This window comes from Oncorhynchus clarkii, unplaced genomic scaffold, assembly GCF_045791955.1.
Source record: "Oncorhynchus clarkii lewisi isolate Uvic-CL-2024 unplaced genomic scaffold, UVic_Ocla_1.0 unplaced_contig_10886_pilon_pilon, whole genome shotgun sequence".
Classification (NCBI taxonomy): Eukaryota; Metazoa; Chordata; class Actinopteri; order Salmoniformes; family Salmonidae; genus Oncorhynchus; species Oncorhynchus clarkii.
The window spans coordinates 195,086-214,975 of record NW_027261057.1 but is presented as its reverse complement, the minus strand read 5'-3'; the positions used below and the strand labels follow the sequence as shown (position 1 = coordinate 214,975).

Below are 19,890 nucleotides of genomic sequence, written 5' to 3'. Positions count from 1 at the left end.
CACGAGGCAACACCTTCTACTCCATATTCTCCGATATGACATCAAACAGACGTTGCTTAGCAACAACAGACATCAAAATTGTGAACCTATCCGAATGAGGAAAGCTAGTGATATTTTACAAGTACGAAAAGACTATGTCCCTCAATCAGACATAATATTTCTCAGGTCTTGCAGTCTTAGATTATTGAAGTTGAACAACAATGTCCAAGCTTTTCAAAGCAACAAGACCAATGCCTTATTTCGGGAAATTGCAAACATGTTCAAATTAGCTGAGCTAATGAAATTAAACGACCACGAAGGGACTCGAACCCTCAATCTTCTGATTCGAAGTCAGACGCCTTATCCATTAGGCCACGCAGTCTATGTGTTACAGCCCTATTTGACATTATACAGACTTTGCTATGCAACCATAGACATAAAAATTGTGAACCTGTCCGAATGAGGAAAGCTAGTGATTTTTAACAAGTACAAAGATACTCTTTCCTTCAATCTTTCGATGCAGATTCAGACACAATAATTCTCAGGCCTTGCAGTCTTAGATTATTAAAGTTGAACAACAATGTCCAAGCTTTTCAAAGCAACAAGACCAATGCCTTATTTAGGGAAATTGCAAACATGTACGAATTAGCTGAGCTAATGAAATTAAACGACCCTATTTGACATCATACAGACTTTGCTATGCAACAGTAGACATCAAAGTTGTGAACCTGTCCGAATGAGGAAAGCTAGTGATATTTAACAAGTAAGAAGATACCTTTTCCCTCAATCTTGCGATGCAGAATCAGACTCAATAATTCTCAGGCCTTGCAATATTAGATTATTAAAGATGAATAACAATGTCCAAGCCTTTCAAAGAAACAAGACCAATGCCTTATTTCGCGAAATTGCAAACATGTCCATATTAGCAGATTTAATGAAATTAAACGACCACGAAAATGCCTCAAAACCTCAATTTTCTGTTTTGAAGTAAGACGCCTTATCCACGAGGCAACACCTTCTACTCCATATTCTCCGATATGACATCAAACAGACGTTGCTTAGCAACAACAGACATCAAAATTGTGAACCTATCCGAATGAGGAAAGCTAGTGATATTTTACAAGTACGAAAAGACTATGTCCCTCAATCAGACATAATATTTCTCAGGTCTTGCAGTCTTAGATTATTGAAGTTGAACAACAATGTCCAAGCTTTTCAAAGCAACAAGACCAATGCCTTATTTCGGGAAATTGCAAACATGTTCAAATTAGCTGAGCTAATGAAATTAAACAACCACGAAGGGACTCGGACCCTCAATCTTCTGATTCGAAGTCAGACGCCTTATCCATTAGGCCACGCAGTCTATGTGATACAGCCCTATTTGACATTATACAGACTTTGCTATGCAACCATAGACATAAAAGTTGTGAACCTGTCCGAATGAGGAAAGCTAGTGATTTTTAACAAGTACAAGATACTCTTTCCTTCAATCTTTCGATGCAGATTCAGACACAATAATTCTCAGGCCTTGCAGTCTTAGATTATTAAAGTTGAACAACAATGTCCAAGCTTTTCAAAGCAACAAGACCAATGCCTTATTTCGCGAAATTGCAAACATGTCCATATTAGCAGATTTAATGAAATTAAACGACCACGAAAATGCCTCAAAATCTCAATTTTCTGTTTCGAAGTAAGACGCCTTATCCACGAGGCAACACCTTCTACTCCATATTCTCCGATATGACATCAAACAGACGTTGCTTAGCAACAACAGACATCAAAATTGTGAACCTATCCGAATGAGGAAAGCTAGTGATATTTTACAAGTACGAAAAGACTATGTCCCTCAATCAGACATAATATTTCTCAGGTCTTGCAGTCTTAGATTATTGAAGTGAATAACAATGTCCAAGCTTTTCAAAGCAACAAGACCAATGCCTTATTTCGGGAAATTGCAAACATGTTCAAATTAGCTGAGCTAATGAAATTAAACAACCACGAAGGGACTCGGACCCTCAATCTTCTGATTCGAAGTCAGACGCCTTATCCATTAGGCCACGCAGTCTATGTGATACAGCCCTATTTGACATTATACAGACTTTGCTATGCAACAGTAGACATCAAAATTGTGAACCTGTCCGAATGAGGAAAGCTAGTGATTTTTAACAAGTACAAAGATACTCTTTCCTTCAATCTTTCGATGCAGATTCAGACACAATAATTCTCAGGTCTTGCAGTCTTAGATTATTAAAGTTGAACAACAATGTCCAAGCTTTTCAAAGCAACAAGACCAATGCCTTATTTAGGGAAATTGCAAACATGTATGAATTAGCTGAGCTAATGAAATTAAACGACCCTATTTGACCTACAGACTTTGCTATGCAACAGTAGACATCAAAGTTGTGAACCTGTCCGAATGAGGAAAGCTAGTGATATTTAACAAGTAAGAAGATACCTTTTCCCTCAATCTTGCGATGCAGAATCAGACACAATAATTCTCAGGCCTTGCAATATTAGATTATTAAAGATGAATAACAATGTCCAAGCCTTTCAAAGAAACAAGACCAATGCCTTATTTCGGGAAATTGCAAACATGTCCATATTAGCAGATTTAATGAAATTAAACGACCACGAAAATGCCTCAAAACCTCAATTTTCTGTTTTGAAGTAAGACGCCTTATCCACGAGGCAACACCTTCTACTCCATATTCTCCGATATGACATCAAACAGACGTTGCTTAGCAACAACAGACATCAAAATTGTGAACCTATCCGAATGAGGAAAGCTAGTGATATTTTACAAGTACGAAAAGACTATGTCCCTCAATCAGACATAATATTTCTCAGGTCTTGCAGTCTTAGATTATTGAAGTTGAACAACAATGTCCAAGCTTTTCAAAGCAACAAGACCAATGCCTTATTTCGGGAAATTGCAAACATGTTCAAATTAGCTGAGCTAATGAAATTAAACAACCACGAAGGGACTCGAACCCTCAATCTTCTGATTCGAAGTCAGACGCCTTATCCATTAGGCCACGCAGTCTATGTGATACAGCCCTATTTGACATTATACAGACTTTGCTATGCAACCATAGACATAAAAATTGTGAACCTGTCCGAATGAGGAAAGCTAGTGATTTTTAACAAGTACAAAGATACTCTTTCCTTCAATCTTTCGATGCAGATTCAGACACAATAATTCTCAGGCCTTGCAGTCTTAGATTATTAAAGTTGAACAACAATGTCCAAGCTTTTCAAAGCAACAAGACCAATGCCTTATTTCGGGAAATTGCAAACATGTTCAAATTAGCTGAGCTAATGAAATTAAACGACCACGAAGGGACTCGAACCCTCAATCTTCTGATTCGAAGTCAGACGCCTTATCCATTAGGCCACGCAATCTATGTGATACAGTCTTATTTGACATTATACAGACTTTGCTATGCAACCATAGACATAAAAATTGTGAACCTGTCCGAATGAGGAAAGCTAGTGATTTTTAACAAGTACAAAGATACTCTTTCCTTCAATCTTTCGATGCAGATTCAGACACAATAATTCTCAGGCCTTGCAGTCTTAGATTATTAAAGTTGAACAACAATGTCCAAGCTTTTCAAAGCAACAAGACCAATGCCTTATTTCGGGAAATTGCAAACATGTTCAAATTAGCTGAGCTAATGAAATTAAACGACCACGAAGGGACTCGAACCCTCAATCTTCTGATTCGAAGTCAGACGCCTTATCCATTAGGCCACGCAATCTATGTGATACAGTCTTATTTGACATTATACAGACTTTGCTATGCAACCATAGACATAAAAATTGTGAACCTGTCCGAATGAGGAAAGCTAGTGATTTTTAACAAGTACAAAGATACTCTTTCCTTCAATCTTTCGATGCAGATTCAGACACAATAATTCTCAGGCCTTGCAGTCTTAGATTATTAAAGTTGAACAACAATGTCCAAGCTTTTCAAAGCAACAAGACCAATGCCTTATTTAGGGAAATTGCAAACATGTACGAATTAGCTGAGCTAATGAAATTAAACGACCCTATTTGACATCATACAGACTTTGCTATGCAACAGTAGACATCAAAGTTGTGAACCTGTCCGAATGAGGAAAGCTAGTGATATTTAACAAGTAAGAAGATACCTTTTCCCTCAATCTTGCGATGCAGAATCAGACTCAATAATTCTCAGGCCTTGCAATATTAGATTATTAAAGATGAATAACAATGTCCAAGCCTTTCAAAGAAACAAGACCAATGCCTTATTTCGGGAAATTGCAAACATGTCCATATTAGCAGATTTAATGAAATTAAACGACCACGAAAATGCCTCAAAACCTCAATTTTCTATTTTGAAGTAAGACGCCTTATCCACGAGGCAACACCTTCTACTCCATATTGTCCGATATGACATCAAACAGACGTTGCTTAGCAACAACAGACATCAAAATTGTGAACCTATCCGAATGAGGAAAGCTAGTGATATTTTACAAGTACGAAAAGACTATGTCCCTCAATCAGACATAATATTTCTCAGGTCTTGCAGTCTTAGATTATTGAAGTTGAACAACAATGTCCAAGCTTTTCAAAGCAACAAGACCAATGCCTTATTTCGGGAAATTGCAAACATGTTCAAATTAGCTGAGCTAATGAAATTAAACGACCACGAAGGGACTCGAACCCTCAATCTTCTGATTCGAAGTCAGACGCCTTATCCATTAGGCCACGCAGTCTATGTGATACAGCCCTATTTGACATTATACAGACTTTGCTATGCAACCATAGACATAAAAATTGTGAACCTGTCCGAATGAGGAAAGCTAGTGATTTTTAACAAGTACAAAGATACTCTTTCCTTCAATCTTTCGATGCAGATTCAGACACAATAATTCTCAGGCCTTGCAGTCTTAGATTATTAAAGTTGAACAACAATGTCCAAGCTTTTCAAAGCAACAAGACCAATGCCTTATTTAGGGAAATTGCAAACATGTACGAATTAGCTGAGCTAATGAAATTAAACGACCCTATTTGACATCATACAGACTTTGCTATGCAACAGTAGACATCAAAGTTGTGAACCTGTCCGAATGAGGAAAGCTAGTGATATTTAACAAGTAAGAAGATACCTTTTCCCTCAATCTTGCGATGCAGAATCAGACTCAATAATTCTCAGGCCTTGCAGTCTTAGATTATTAAAGATGAATAACAATGTCCAAGCCTTTCAAAGAAACAAGACCAATGCCTTATTTCGGGAAATTGCAAACATGTCCATATTAGCAGATTTAATGAAATTAAACGACCACGAAAATGCCTCAAAACCTCAATTTTCTATTTTGAAGTAAGACGCCTTATCCACGAGGCAACACCTTCTACTCCATATTGTCCGATATGACATCAAACAGACGTTGCTTAGCAACAACAGACATCAAAATTGTGAACCTATCCGAATGAGGAAAGCTAGTGATATTTTACAAGTACGAAAAGACTATGTCCCTCAATCAGACATAATATTTCTCAGGTCTTGCAGTCTTAGATTATTGAAGTTGAACAACAATGTCCAAGCTTTTCAAAGCAACAAGACCAATGCCTTATTTCGGGAAATTGCAAACATGTTCAAATTAGCTGAGCTAATGAAATTAAACAACCACGAAGGGACTCGAACCCTCAATCTTCTGATTCGAAGTCAGACGCCTTATCCATTAGGCCACGCAGTCTATGTGATACAGCCCTATTTGACATTATACAGACTTTGCTATGCAACCATAGACATAAAAATTGTGAACCTGTCCGAATGAGGAAAGCTAGTGATTTTTAACAAGTACAAGATACTCTTTCCTTCAATCTTTCGATGCAGATTCAGACACAATAATTCTCAGGCCTTGCAGTCTTAGATTATTAAAGTTGAACAACAATGTCCAAGCTTTTCAAAGCAACAAGACCAATGCCTTATTTCGCGAAATTGCAAACATGTCCATATTAGCAGATTTAATGAAATTAAACGACCACGAAAATGCCTCAAAATCTCAATTTTCTGTTTCGAAGTAAGACGCCTTATCCACGAGGCAACACCTTCTACTCCATATTCTCCGATATGACATCAAACAGACGTTGTTTAGCAACAACAGACATCAAAATTGTGAACCTATCCGAATGAGGAAAGCTAGTGATATTTTACAAGTACGAAAAGACTATGTCCCTCAATCAGACATAATATTTCTCAGGTCTTGCAGTCTTAGATTATTGAAGTGTCCAATGTCCAAGCTTTTCAAAGCAACAAGACCAATGCCTTATTTCGGGAAATTGCAAACATGTTCAAATTAGCTGAGCTAATGAAATTAAACAACCACGAAGGGACTCGGACCCTCAATCTTCTGATTCGAAGTCAGACGCCTTATCCATTAGGCCACGCAGTCTATGTGATACAGCCCTATTTGACATTATACAGACTTTGCTATGCAACAGTAGACATCAAAGTTGTGAACCTGTCCGAATGAGGAAAGCTAGTGATATTTAACAAGTAAGAAGATACCTTTTCCCTCAATCTTGCGATGCAGATTCAGACACAATAATTCTCAGGCCTTGCAGTCTTAGATTATTAAAGTTGAACAACAATGTCCAAGCTTTTCAAAGCAACAAGACCAATGCCTTATTTAGCGAAATTGCAAACATGTCCATATTAGCAGATTTAATGAAATTAAACGACCACGAAAATGCCTCAAAACCTCAATTTTATGTTTCGAAGTAAGACGCCTTATCCACGAGGCAACACCTTCTACTCCATATTCTCCGATATGACATCAAACAGACGTTGCTTAGCAACAACAGACATCAAAATTGTGAACCTATCCGAATGAGGAAAGCTAGTGATATTTTACAAGTACGAAAAGACTATGTCCCTCAATCAGACATAATATTTCTCAGGTCTTGCAGTCTTAGATTATTGAAGTTGAACAACAATGTCCAAGCTTTTCAAAGCAACAAGACCAATGACATATTTCGGGAAATTGCAAACATGTTCAAATTAGCTGAGCTAATGAAATTAAACAACCACGAAGGGACTCAAACCCTCAATCTTCTGATTCGAAGTCAGACGCCTTATCCATTAGGCCACGCAGTCTATGTGATACAGCCCTATTTGACATTATACAGACTTTGCTATGCAACCATAGACATAAAAATTGTGAACCTGTCCGAATGAGGAAAGCTAGTGATTTTTAACAAGTACAAGGATACTCTTTCCTTCAATCTTTCGATGCAGATTCAGACACAATAATTCTCAGGCCTTGCAGTCTTAGATTATTAAAGTTGAACAACAATGTCCAAGCTTTTCAAAGCAACAAGACCAATGCCTTATTTCGCGAAATTGCAAACATGTCCATATTAGCAGATTTAATGAAATTAAACGACCACGAAAATGCCTCAAAATCTCAATTTTCTGTTTCGAAGTAAGACGCCTTATCCACGAGGCAACACCTTCTACTCCATATTCTCCGATATGACATCAAACAGACGTTGTTTAGCAACAACAGACATCAAAATTGTGAACCTATCCGAATGAGGAAAGCTAGTGATATTTTACAAGTACGAAAAGACTATGTCCCTCAATCAGACATAATATTTCTCAGGTCTTGCAGTCTTAGATTATTGAAGTGTCCAATGTCCAAGCTTTTCAAAGCAACAAGACCAATGCCTTATTTCGGGAAATTGCAAACATGTTCAAATTAGCTGAGCTAATGAAATTAAACAACCACGAAGGGACTCGAACCCTCAATCTTCTGATTCGAAGTCAGACGCCTTATCCATTAGGCCACGCAGTCTATGTGATACAGCCCTATTTGACATTATACAGACTTTGCTATGCAACAGTAGACATCAAAGTTGTGAACCTGTCCGAATGAGGAAAGCTAGTGATATTTAACAAGTACAAAGATACCTTTTCCCTCAATCTTGCGATGCAGAATCAGACTCAATAATTCTCAGGCCTTGCAATATTAGATTATTAAAGATGAATAACAATGTCCAAGCCTTTCAAAGAAACAAGACCAATGCCTTATTTCGGGAAATTGCAAACATGTCCATATTAGCAGATTTAATGAAATTAAACGACCACGAAAATGCCTCAAAACCTCAATTTTCTATTTTGAAGTAAGACGCCTTATCCACGAGGCAACACCTTCTACTCCATATTGTCCGATATGACATCAAACAGACGTTGCTTAGCAACAACAGACATCAAAATTGTGAACCTATCCGAATGAGGAAAGCTAGTGATATTTTACAAGTACGAAAAGACTATGTCCCTCAATCAGACATAATATTTCTCAGGTCTTGCAGTCTTAGATTATTGAAGTTGAACAACAATGTCCAAGCTTTTCAAAGCAACAAGACCAATGACATATTTCGGGAAATTGCAAACATGTTCAAATTAGCTGAGCTAATGAAATTAAACAACCACGAAGGGACTCGAACCCTCAATCTTCTGATTCGAAGTCAGACGCCTTATCCATTAGGCCACGCATTCTATGTGATACAGCCCTATTTGACATTATACAGACTTTGCTATGCAACAGTAGACATCAAAGTTGTGAACCTGTCCGAATGAGGAAAGCTAGTGATTTTTAACAAGTACAAAGATACTCTTTCCTTCAATCTTGCGATGCAGAATCAGACACAATAATTCTCAGGTCTTGCAATATTAGATTATTAAAGATGAATAACAATGTCCAAGCCTTTCAAAGAAACAAGACCAATGCCTTATTTCGGGAAATTGCAAACATGTCCATATTAGCAGATTTAATGAAATTAAACGACCACGAAAATGCCTCAAAACCTCAATTTTCTATTTTGAAGTAAGACGCCTTATCCACGAGGCAACACCTTCTACTCCATATTGTCCGATATGACATCAAACAGACGTTGCTTAGCAACAACAGACATCAAAATTGTGAACCTATCCGAATGAGGAAAGCTAGTGATATTTTACAAGTACGAAAAGACTATGTCCCTCAATCAGACATAATATTTCTCAGGTCTTGCAGTCTTAGATTATTGAAGTTGAACAACAATGTCCAAGCTTTTCAAAGCAACAAGACCAATGACATATTTCGGGAAATTGCAAACATGTTCAAATTAGCTGAGCTAATGAAATTAAACAACCGCGAAGGGACTCGAACCCTCAATCTTATGATTCGAAGTCAGACGCCTTATCCATTAGGCCACGCAGTCTATGTGATACAGCCCTATTTTACATTATACAGACTTTGCTATGCAACCATAGACATAAAAATTGTGAACCTGTCCGAATGAGGAAAGCTAGTGATTTTTAACAAGTACAAAGATACTCTTTCCTTCAATCTTTCGATGCAGATTCAGACACAATAATTCTCAGGCCTTGCAGTCTTAGATTATTAAAGTTGAACAACAATGTCCAAGCCTTTCAAAGAAACAAGACCAATGCCTTATTTCGGGAAATTGCAAACATGTCCATATTAGCAGATTTAATGAAATTAAACGACCACGAAAATGCCTCAAAACCTCAATTTTCTGTTTCGAAGTAAGACGCCTTATCCACGAGGCAACACCTTCTACTCCATATTCTCCGATATGACATCAAACAGACGTTGTTTAGCAACAACAGACATCAAAATTGTGAACCTGTCCGAATGAGGAAAGCTAGTGATTTTTAACAAGTACAAAGATACTCTTTCCTTCAATCTTGCGATGCAGAATCAGACACAATAATTCTCAGGTCTTGCAATATTAGATTATTAAAGATGAATAACAATGTCCAAGCCTTTCAAAGAAACAAGACCAATGCCTTATTTCGGGAAATTGCAAACATGTCCATATTAGCAGATTTAATGAAATTAAACGACCACGAAAATGCCTCAAAACCTCAATTTTCTATTTTGAAGTAAGACGCCTTATCCACGAGGCAACACCTTCTACTCCATATTGTCCGATATGACATCAAACAGACGTTGCTTAGCAACAACAGACATCAAAATTGTGAACCTATCCGAATGAGGAAAGCTAGTGATATTTTACAAGTACGAAAAGACTATGTCCCTCAATCAGACATAATATTTCTCAGGTCTTGCAGTCTTAGATTATTGAAGTTGAACAACAATGTCCAAGCTTTTCAAAGCAACAAGACCAATGCCTTATTTCGGGAAATTGCAAACATGTTCAAATTAGCTGAGCTAATGAAATTAAACAACCGCGAAGGGACTCGAACCCTCAATCTTATGATTCGTAGTCAGACGCCTTATCCATTAGGCCACGCAGTCTATGTGATACAGCCCTATTTTACATTATACAGACTTTGCTATGCAACCATAGACATAAAAATTGTGAACCTGTCCGAATGAGGAAAGCTAGTGATTTTTAACAAGTACAAAGATACTCTTTCCTTCAATCTTTCGATGCAGATTCAGACACAATAATTCTCAGGTCTTGCAGTCTTAGATTATTAAAGTTGAACAACAATGTCCAAGCCTTTCAAAGAAACAAGACCAATGCCTTATTTCGGGAAATTGCAAACATGTCCATATTAGCAGATTTAATGAAATTAAACGACCACGAAAATGCCTCAAAACCTCAATTTTCTGTTTCGAAGTAAGACGCCTTATCCACGAGGCAACACCTTCTACTCCATATTCTCCGATATGACATCAAACAGACGTTGTTTAGCAACAACAGACATCAAAATTGTGAACCTATCCGAATGAGGAAAGCTAGTGATATTTTACAAGTACGAAAATACTATGTCCCTCAATCAGACATAATATTTCTCAGGTCTTGCAGTCTTAGATTATTGAAGTGTCCAATGTCCAAGCTTTTCAAAGCAACAAGACCAATGCCTTATTTCGGGAAATTGCAAACATGTTCAAATTAGCTGAGCTAATGAAATTAAACAACCGCGAAGGGACTCGAACCCTCAATCTTATGATTCGAAGTCAGACGCCTTATCCATTAGGCCACGCAGTCTATGTGATACAGCCCTATTTGACATTATACAGACTTTGCTATGCAACCATAGACATAAAAATTGTGAACCTGTCCGAATGAGGAAAGCTAGTGATTTTTAACAAGTACAAAGATACTCTTTCCTTCAATCTTTCGATGCAGATTCAGACACAATAATTCTCAGGTCTTGCAGTCTTAGATTATTAAAGTTGAACAACAATGTCCAAGCCTTTCAAAGAAACAAGACCAATGCCTTATTTCGGGAAATTGCAAACATGTCCATATTAGCAGATTTAATGAAATTAAACGACCACGAAAATGCCTCAAAACCTCAATTTTCTGTTTCGAAGTAAGACGCCTTATCCACGAGGCAACACCTTCTACTCCATATTCTCCGATATGACATCAAACAGACGTTGTTTAGCAACAACAGACATCAAAATTGTGAACCTATCCGAATGAGGAAAGCTAGTGATATTTTACAAGTACGAAAATACTATGTCCCTCAATCAGACATAATATTTCTCAGGTCTTGCAGTCTTAGATTATTGAAGTGTCCAATGTCCAAGCTTTTCAAAGCAACAAGACCAATGCCTTATTTCGGGAAATTGCAAACATGTTCAAATTAGCTGAGCTAATGAAATTAAACAACCACGAAGGGACTCGAACCCTCAATCTTCTGATTCGAAGTCAGACGCCTTATCCATTAGGCCACGCAGTCTATGTGATACAGCCCTATTTGACATTATACAGACTTTGCTATGCAACAGTAGACATCAAAGTTGTGAACCTGTCCGAATGAGGAAAGCTAGTGATATTTAACAAGTAAGAAGATACCTTTTCCCTCAATCTTGCGATGCAGAATCAGACTCAATAATTCTCAGGCCTTGCAATATTAGATTATTAAAGATGAATAACAATGTCCAAGCCTTTCAAAGAAACAAGACCAATGCCTTATTTCGGGAAATTGCAAACATGTCCATATTAGCAGATTTAATGAAATTAAACGACCACGAAAATGCCTCAAAACCTCAATTTTCTATTTTGAAGTAAGACGCCTTATCCACGAGGCAACACCTTCTACTCCATATTGTCCGATATGACATCAAACAGACGTTGCTTAGCAACAACAGACATCAAAATTGTGAACCTATCCGAATGAGGAAAGCTAGTGATATTTTACAAGTACGAAAAGACTATGTCCCTCAATCAGACATAATATTTCTCAGGTCTTGCAGTCTTAGATTATTGAAGTTGAACAACAATGTCCAAGCTTTTCAAAGCAACAAGACCAATGCCATATTTCGGGAAATTGCAAACATGTTCAAATTAGCTGAGCTAATGAAATTAAACAACCACGAAGGGACTCGAACCCTCAATCTTCTGATTCGAAGTCAGACGCCTTATCCATTAGGCCACGCAGTCTATGTGATACAGCCCTATTTGACATTATACAGACTTTGCTATGCAACAGTAGACATCAAAGTTGTGAACCTGTCCGAATGAGGAAAGCTAGTGATATTTAACAAGTAAGAAGATACCTTTTCCCTCAATCTTGCGATGCAGAATCAGACTCAATAATTCTCAGGCCTTGCAATATTAGATTATTAAAGATGAATAACAATGTCCAAGCCTTTCAAAGAAACAAGACCAATGCCTTATTTCGGGAAATTGCAAACATGTCCATATTAGCAGATTTAATGAAATTAAACGACCACGAAAATGCCTCAAAACCTCAATTTTCTGTTTCGAAGTAAGACGCCTTATCCACGAGGCAACACCTTCTACTCCATATTCTCCGATATGACATCAAACAGACGTTGTTTAGCAACAACAGACATCAAAATTGTGAACCTATCCGAATGAGGAAAGCTAGTGATATTTTACAAGTACGAAAATACTATGTCCCTCAATCAGACATAATATTTCTCAGGTCTTGCAGTCTTAGATTATTGAAGTGTCCAATGTCCAAGCTTTTCAAAGCAACAAGACCAATGCCTTATTTCGGGAAATTGCAAACATGTTCAAATTAGCTGAGCTAATGAAATTAAACAACCGCGAAGGGACTCGAACCCTCAATCTTATGATTCGAAGTCAGACGCCTTATCCATTAGGCCACGCAGTCTATGTGATACAGCCCTATTTTACATTATACAGACTTTGCTATGCAACCATAGACATAAAAATTGTGAACCTGTCCGAATGAGGAAAGCTAGTGATTTTTAACAAGTACAAAGATACTCTTTCCTTCAATCTTTCGATGCAGATTCAGACACAATAATTCTCAGGTCTTGCAGTCTTAGATTACTAAAGTTGAACAACAATGTCCAAGCCTTTCAAAGAAACAAGACCAATGCCTTATTTCGGGAAATTGCAAACATGTCCATATTAGCAGATTTAATGAAATTAAACGACCACGAAAATGCCTCAAAACCTCAATTTTCTGTTTCGAAGTAAGACGCCTTATCCACGAGGCAACACCTTCTACTCCATATTCTCCGATATGACATCAAACAGACGTTGTTTAGCAACAACAGACATCAAAATTGTGAACCTATCCGAATGAGGAAAGCTAGTGATATTTTACAAGTACGAAAATACTATGTCCCTCAATCAGACATAATATTTCTCAGGTCTTGCAGTCTTAGATTATTGAAGTGTCCAATGTCCAAGCTTTTCAAAGCAACAAGACCAATGCCTTATTTCGGGAAATTGCAAACATGTTCAAATTAGCTGAGCTAATGAAATTAAACAACCACGAAGGGACTCAAACCCTCAATCTTCTGATTCGAAGTCAGACGCCTTATCCATTAGGCCACGCAGTCTATGTGAGTAAAAGTAAGAAGATACCTTTTCCCTCAATCTTGCGATGCAGAATCAGACTCAGTAATTCTCAGGCCTTGCAATATTAGATTATTAAAGATGAATAACAATGTCCAAGCCTTTCAAAGAAACAAGACCAATGCCTTATTTCGGGAAATTGCAAACATGTCCATATTAGCAGATTTAATGAAATTAAACGACCACGAAAATGCCTCAAAACCTCAATTTTCTATTTTGAAGTAAGACGCCTTATCCACGAGGCAACACCTTCTACTCCATATTGTCCGATATGACATCAAACAGACGTTGCTTAGCAACAACAGACATCAAAATTGTGAACCTATCCGAATGAGGAAAGCTAGTGATATTTTACAAGTACGAAAAGACTATGTCCCTCAATCAGACATAATATTTCTCAGGTCTTGCAGTCTTAGATTATTGAAGTTGAACAACAATGTCCAAGCTTTTCAAAGCAACAAGACCAATGACATATTTCTGGAAATTGCAAACATGTTCAAATTAGCTGAGCTAATGAAATTAAACAACCACGAAGGGACTCGAACCCTCAATCTTCTGATTCGAAGTCAGACGCCTTATCCATTAGGCCACGCATTCTATGTGATACAGCCCTATTTGACATTATACAGACTTTGCTATGCAACAGTAGACATCAAAGTTGTGAACCTGTCCGAATGAGGAAAGCTAGTGATTTTTAACAAGTACAAAGATACTCTTTCCTTCAATCTTGCGATGCAGAATCAGACACAATAATTCTCAGGTCTTGCAATATTAGATTATTAAAGATGAATAACAATGTCCAAGCCTTTCAAAGAAACAAGACCAATGCCTTATTTCGGGAAATTGCAAACATGTCCATATTAGCAGATTTAATGAAATTAAACGACCACGAAAATGCCTCAAAACCTCAATTTTCTATTTTGAAGTAAGACGCCTTATCCACGAGGCAACACCTTCTACTCCATATTGTCCGATATGACATCAAACAGACGTTGCTTAGCAACAACAGACATCAAAATTGTGAACCTATCCGAATGAGGAAAGCTAGTGATATTTTACAAGTACGAAAAGACTATGTCCCTCAATCAGACATAATATTTCTCAGGTCTTGCAGTCTTAGATTATTGAAGTTGAACAACAATGTCCAAGCTTTTCAAAGCAACAAGACCAATGACATATTTCGGGAAATTGCAAACATGTTCAAATTAGCTGAGCTAATGAAATTAAACAACCACGAAGGGACTCGAACCCTCAATCTTCTGATTCGAAGTCAGACGCCTTATCCATTAGGCCACGCAGTCTATGTGATACAGCCCTATTTGACATTATACAGACTTTGCTATGCAACAGTAGACATCAAAGTTGTGAACCTGTCCGAATGAGGAAAGCTAGTGATATTTAACAAGTAAGAAGATACCTTTTCCCTCAATCTTGCGATGCAGAATCAGACTCAATAATTCTCAGGCCTTGCAATATTAGATTATTAAAGATGAATAACAATGTCCAAGCAACAAGACCAATGCCTTACTTAGCGAAATTGCAAACATGTCCATATTAGCGGAGCTAATGAAATTAAAGAACCACGAAGGGACTCACACCCTCAATCTTCTGATTCGAAGTCAGACGCCTTATCCATTAGGCCACGCAGTCTATGTGATACAGCCCTATTTGACATTATACAGACTTTGCTATGCAACCATAGACATAAAAATTGTGAACCTGTCCGAATGAGGAAAGCTAGTGATTTTTAACAAGTACAAAGATACTCTTTCCTTCAATCTTTCGATGCAGATTCAGACACAATAATTCTCAGGCCTTGCAGTCTTAGATTATTAAAGTTGAACAACAATGTCCAAGCTTTTCAAAGCAACAAGACCAATGCCTTATTTAGCGAAATTGCAAACATGTCCATATTAGCAGATTTAATGGAATTAAACGACCACGAAAATGCCTCAAAACCTCAATTTTCTGTTTCGAAGTAAGACGCCTTATCCACGAGGCAACACCTTCTACTCCATATTCTCCGATATGACATCAAACAGACGTTGTTTAGCAACAACAGACATCAAAATTGTGAACCTATCCGAATGAGGAAAGCTAGTGATATTTTACAAGTACGAAAATACTATGTCCCTCAATCAGACATAATATTTCTCAGGTCTTGCAGTCTTAGATTATTGAAGTGTCCAATGTCCAAGCTTTTCAAAGCAACAAGACCAATGCCTTATTTCGGGAAATTGCAAACATGTTCAAATTAGCTGAGCTAATGAAATTAAACAACCACGAAGGGACTCGAACCCTCAATCTTCTGATTCCAAGTCAGACGCCTTATCCATTAGGCCACGCAGTCTATGTGATACAGCCCTATTTGACATTATACAGACTTTGCTATGCAACCATAGACATAAAAATTGTGAACCTGTCCGAATGAGGAAAGCTAGTGATTTTTAACAAGTATAAAGATACTCTTTCCTTCAATCTTTCGATGCAGATTCAGACACAATAATTCTCAGGTCTTGCAGTCTTAGATTATTAAAGTTGAACAACAATATCCAAGCTTTTCAAAGCAACAAGACCAATGCCTTATTTAGGGAAATTGCAAACATGTACGAATTAGCTGAGCTAATGAAATTAAACATACCTATTTGACATCATACAGACTTTGCTATGCAACAGTAGACATCAAAGTTGTGAACCTGTCCGAATGAGGAAAGCTAGTGATATTTAACAAGTCAGAAGATACCTTTTCCCTCAATCTTGCGATGCAGAATCAGACTCAATAATTCTCAGGCCTTGCAATATTAGATTATTAAAGATGAATAACAATGTCCAAGCCTTTCAAAGAAACAAGACCAATGCCTTATTTTGGGAAATTGCAAACATGTTCAAATTAGCTGAGCTAATGAAATTAAACAACCACGAAGGGACTCGAACCCTCAATCTTCAGATTCGAAGTCAGACGCCTTATCCATTAGGCCACGCAGTCTATGTGATACAGCCCTATTTGACATTATACAGACTTTGCTATGCAACAGTAGACATCAAAGTTGTGAACCTGTCCGAATGAGGAAAGCTAGTGATATTTAACAAGTAAGAAGATACCTTTTCCCTCAATCTTGCGATGCAGAATCAGACTCAATAATTCTCAGGCCTTGCAATATTAGATTATTAAAGATGAATAACAATGTCCAAGCCTTTCAAAGAAACAAGACCAATGCCTTATTTCGGGAAATTGCAAACATGTCCATATTAGCAGATTTAATGAAATTAAACGACCACGAAAATGCCTCAAAACCTCAATTTTCTATTTTGAAGTAAGACGCCTTATCCACGAGGCAACACCTTCTACTCCATATTGTCCGATATGACATCAAACAGACGTTGCTTAGCAACAACAGACATCAAAATTGTGAACCTATCCGAATGAGGAAAGCTAGTGATATTTTACAAGTACGAAAAGACTATGTCCCTCAATCAGACATAATATTTCTCAGGTCTTGCAGTCTTAGATTATTGAAGTTGAACAACAATGTCCAAGCTTTTCAAAGCAACAAGACCAATGCCTTATTTCGGGAAATTGCAAACATGTTCAAATTAGCTGAGCTAATGAAATTAAACAACCACGAAGGGACTCGGACCCTCAATCTTCTGATTCGAAGTCAGACGCCTTATCCATTAGGCCACGCAGTCTATGTGATACAGCCCTATTTGACATTATACAGACTTTGCTATGCAACCATAGACATAAAAATTGTGAACCTGTCCGAATGAGGAAAGCTAGTGATTTTTAACAAGTACAAAGATACTCTTTCCTTCAATCTTTCGATGCAGATTCAGACACAATAATTCTCAGGCCTTGCAGTCTTAGATTATTAAAGTTGAACAACAATGTCCAAGCTTTTCAAAGCAACAAGACCAATGCCTTATTTAGCGAAATTGCAAACATGTCCATATTAGCAGATTTAATGGAATTAAACGACCACGAAAATGCCTCAAAACCTCAATTTTCTGTTTCGAAGTAAGACGCCTTATCCACGAGGCAACACCTTCTACTCCATATTCTCCGATATGACATCAAACAGACGTTGTTTAGCAACAACAGACATCAAAATTGTGAACCTATCCGAATGAGGAAAGCTAGTGATATTTTACAAGTACGAAAATACTATGTCCCTCAATCAGACATAATATTTCTCAGGTCTTGCAGTCTTAGATTATTGAAGTGTCCAATGTCCAAGCTTTTCAAAGCAACAAGACCAATGCCTTATTTCGGGAAATTGCAAACATGTTCAAATTAGCTGAGCTAATGAAATTAAACAACCACGAAGGGACTCGAACCCTCAATCTTCTGATTCCAAGTCAGACGCCTTATCCATTAGGCCACGCAGTCTATGTGATACAGCCCTATTTGACATTATACAGACTTTGCTATGCAACCATAGACATAAAAATTGTGAACCTGTCCGAATGAGGAAAGCTAGTGATTTTTAACAAGTACAAAGATACTCTTTCCTTCAATCTTTCGATGCAGATTCAGACACAATAATTCTCAGGTCTTGCAGTCTTAGATTATTAAAGTTGAACAACAATATCCAAGCTTTTCAAAGCAACAAGACCAATGCCTTATTTAGGGAAATTGCAAACATGTACGAATTAGCTGAGCTAATGAAATTAAACGACCCTATTTGACATCATACAGACTTTGCTATGCAACAGTAGACATCAAAGTTGTGAACCTGTCCGAATGAGGAAAGCTAGTGATATTTAACAAGTCAGAAGATACCTTTTCCCTCAATCTTGCGATGCAGAATCAGACTCAATAATTCTCAGGCCTTGCAATATTAGATTATTAAAGATGAATAACAATGTCCAAGCCTTTCAAAGAAACAAGACCAATGCCTTATTTTGGGAAATTGCAAACATGTTCAAATTAGCTGAGCTAATGAAATTAAACAACCACGAAGGGACTCGAACCCTCAATCTTCTGATTCGAAGTAAGACGCCTTATCCATTAGGCCACGCAGTCTATGTGATACAGCCCTATTTGACATTATACAGACTTTGCTATGCAACAGTAGACATCAAAGTTGTGAACCTGTCCGAATGAGGAAAGCTAGTGATATTTAACAAGTAAGAAGATACCTTTTCCCTCAATCTTTCGATGCAGATTCAGACACAATAATTCTCAGGCCTTGCAGTCTTAGATTATTAAAGTTGAACAACAATGTCCAAGCTTTTCAAAGCAACAAGACCAATGCCTTATTTAGCGAAATTGCAAACATGTCCATATTAGCAGATTTAATGAAATTAAACGACCACGAAAATGCCTCAAAACCTCAATTTTCTGTTTCGAAGTAAGACGCCTTATCCACGAGGCAACACCTTCTACTCCATATTCTCCGATATGACATCAAACAGACGTTGTTTAGCAACAACAGACATCAAAATTGTGAACCTATCCGAATGAGGAAAGCTAGTGATATTTTACAAGTACGAAAAGACTATGTCCCTCAATCAGACATAATATTTCTCAGGTCTTGCAGTCTTAGATTATTGAAGTGTCCAATGTCCAAGCTTTTCAAAGCAACAAGACCAATGCCTTATTTCGGGAAATTGCAAACATGTTCAAATTAGCTGAGCTAATGAAATTAAACAACCACGAAGGGACTCGGACCCTCAATCTTCTGATTCGAAGTCAGACGCCTTATCCATTAGGCCACGCAGCCTATGTGATACAGCCCTATTTGACATTATACAGACTTTGCTATGCAAAAGTAGACATCAAAGTTGTGAACCTGTACGAATGAGGAAAGCTAGTGATATTTAACAAGTAAGAAGATACCTTTTCCCTCAATCTTGCGATGCAGAATCAGACTCAATAATTCTCAGGCCTTGCAATATTAGATTATTAAAGATGAATAACAATGTCCAAGCCTTTCAAAGAAACAAGACCAAGACCAATGCCTTATTTAATGAAATTAAACGGGAAATTGCAAACATGTTCAAATTAGCTGAGCTAATGAAATTAAAGACAACCACGAAGGGACTCGCTTTTCAAAGCAACAAGACCAATGCCTTATTTCGGGAAATTGC

General features: G+C 37.5%; 11 non-coding genes across 11 annotated transcripts; all 11 read right to left on the bottom strand.

The window, feature by feature from the left end:
• Positions 1-288: 288 nt before the first annotated feature.
• trnar-ucg (transfer RNA arginine (anticodon UCG)) lies at positions 289-361 on the bottom strand. The gene has a single exon. It is a non-coding gene; the product is annotated as a tRNA-Arg (tRNA).
• Positions 362-2,949: 2,588 nt separating this feature from the next.
• trnar-ucg (transfer RNA arginine (anticodon UCG)) lies at positions 2,950-3,022 on the bottom strand. The gene has a single exon. It is a non-coding gene; the product is annotated as a tRNA-Arg (tRNA).
• Positions 3,023-4,648: 1,626 nt separating this feature from the next.
• trnar-ucg (transfer RNA arginine (anticodon UCG)) lies at positions 4,649-4,721 on the bottom strand. The gene has a single exon. It is a non-coding gene; the product is annotated as a tRNA-Arg (tRNA).
• Positions 4,722-5,629: 908 nt separating this feature from the next.
• trnar-ucg (transfer RNA arginine (anticodon UCG)) lies at positions 5,630-5,702 on the bottom strand. Its single transcript has one exon. It is a non-coding gene; the product is annotated as a tRNA-Arg (tRNA).
• A 2,030-nt stretch (positions 5,703-7,732) lies between these two features.
• On the bottom strand, positions 7,733-7,805 carry trnar-ucg (transfer RNA arginine (anticodon UCG)). Its single transcript has one exon. It is a non-coding gene; the product is annotated as a tRNA-Arg (tRNA).
• Positions 7,806-10,204: 2,399 nt separating this feature from the next.
• On the bottom strand, positions 10,205-10,277 carry trnar-acg (transfer RNA arginine (anticodon ACG)). The gene has a single exon. It is a non-coding gene; the product is annotated as a tRNA-Arg (tRNA).
• A 1,327-nt stretch (positions 10,278-11,604) lies between these two features.
• On the bottom strand, positions 11,605-11,677 carry trnar-ucg (transfer RNA arginine (anticodon UCG)). Its single transcript has one exon. It is a non-coding gene; the product is annotated as a tRNA-Arg (tRNA).
• Positions 11,678-12,308: 631 nt separating this feature from the next.
• On the bottom strand, positions 12,309-12,381 carry trnar-ucg (transfer RNA arginine (anticodon UCG)). Its single transcript has one exon. It is a non-coding gene; the product is annotated as a tRNA-Arg (tRNA).
• A 2,644-nt stretch (positions 12,382-15,025) lies between these two features.
• trnar-ucg (transfer RNA arginine (anticodon UCG)) lies at positions 15,026-15,098 on the bottom strand. Its single transcript has one exon. It is a non-coding gene; the product is annotated as a tRNA-Arg (tRNA).
• Positions 15,099-16,074: 976 nt separating this feature from the next.
• Positions 16,075-16,147, bottom strand: trnap-ugg (transfer RNA proline (anticodon UGG)). Its single transcript has one exon. It is a non-coding gene; the product is annotated as a tRNA-Pro (tRNA).
• A 1,967-nt stretch (positions 16,148-18,114) lies between these two features.
• On the bottom strand, positions 18,115-18,187 carry trnap-ugg (transfer RNA proline (anticodon UGG)). The gene has a single exon. It is a non-coding gene; the product is annotated as a tRNA-Pro (tRNA).
• Between the last annotated feature and the right edge of the window lie 1,703 nt (positions 18,188-19,890).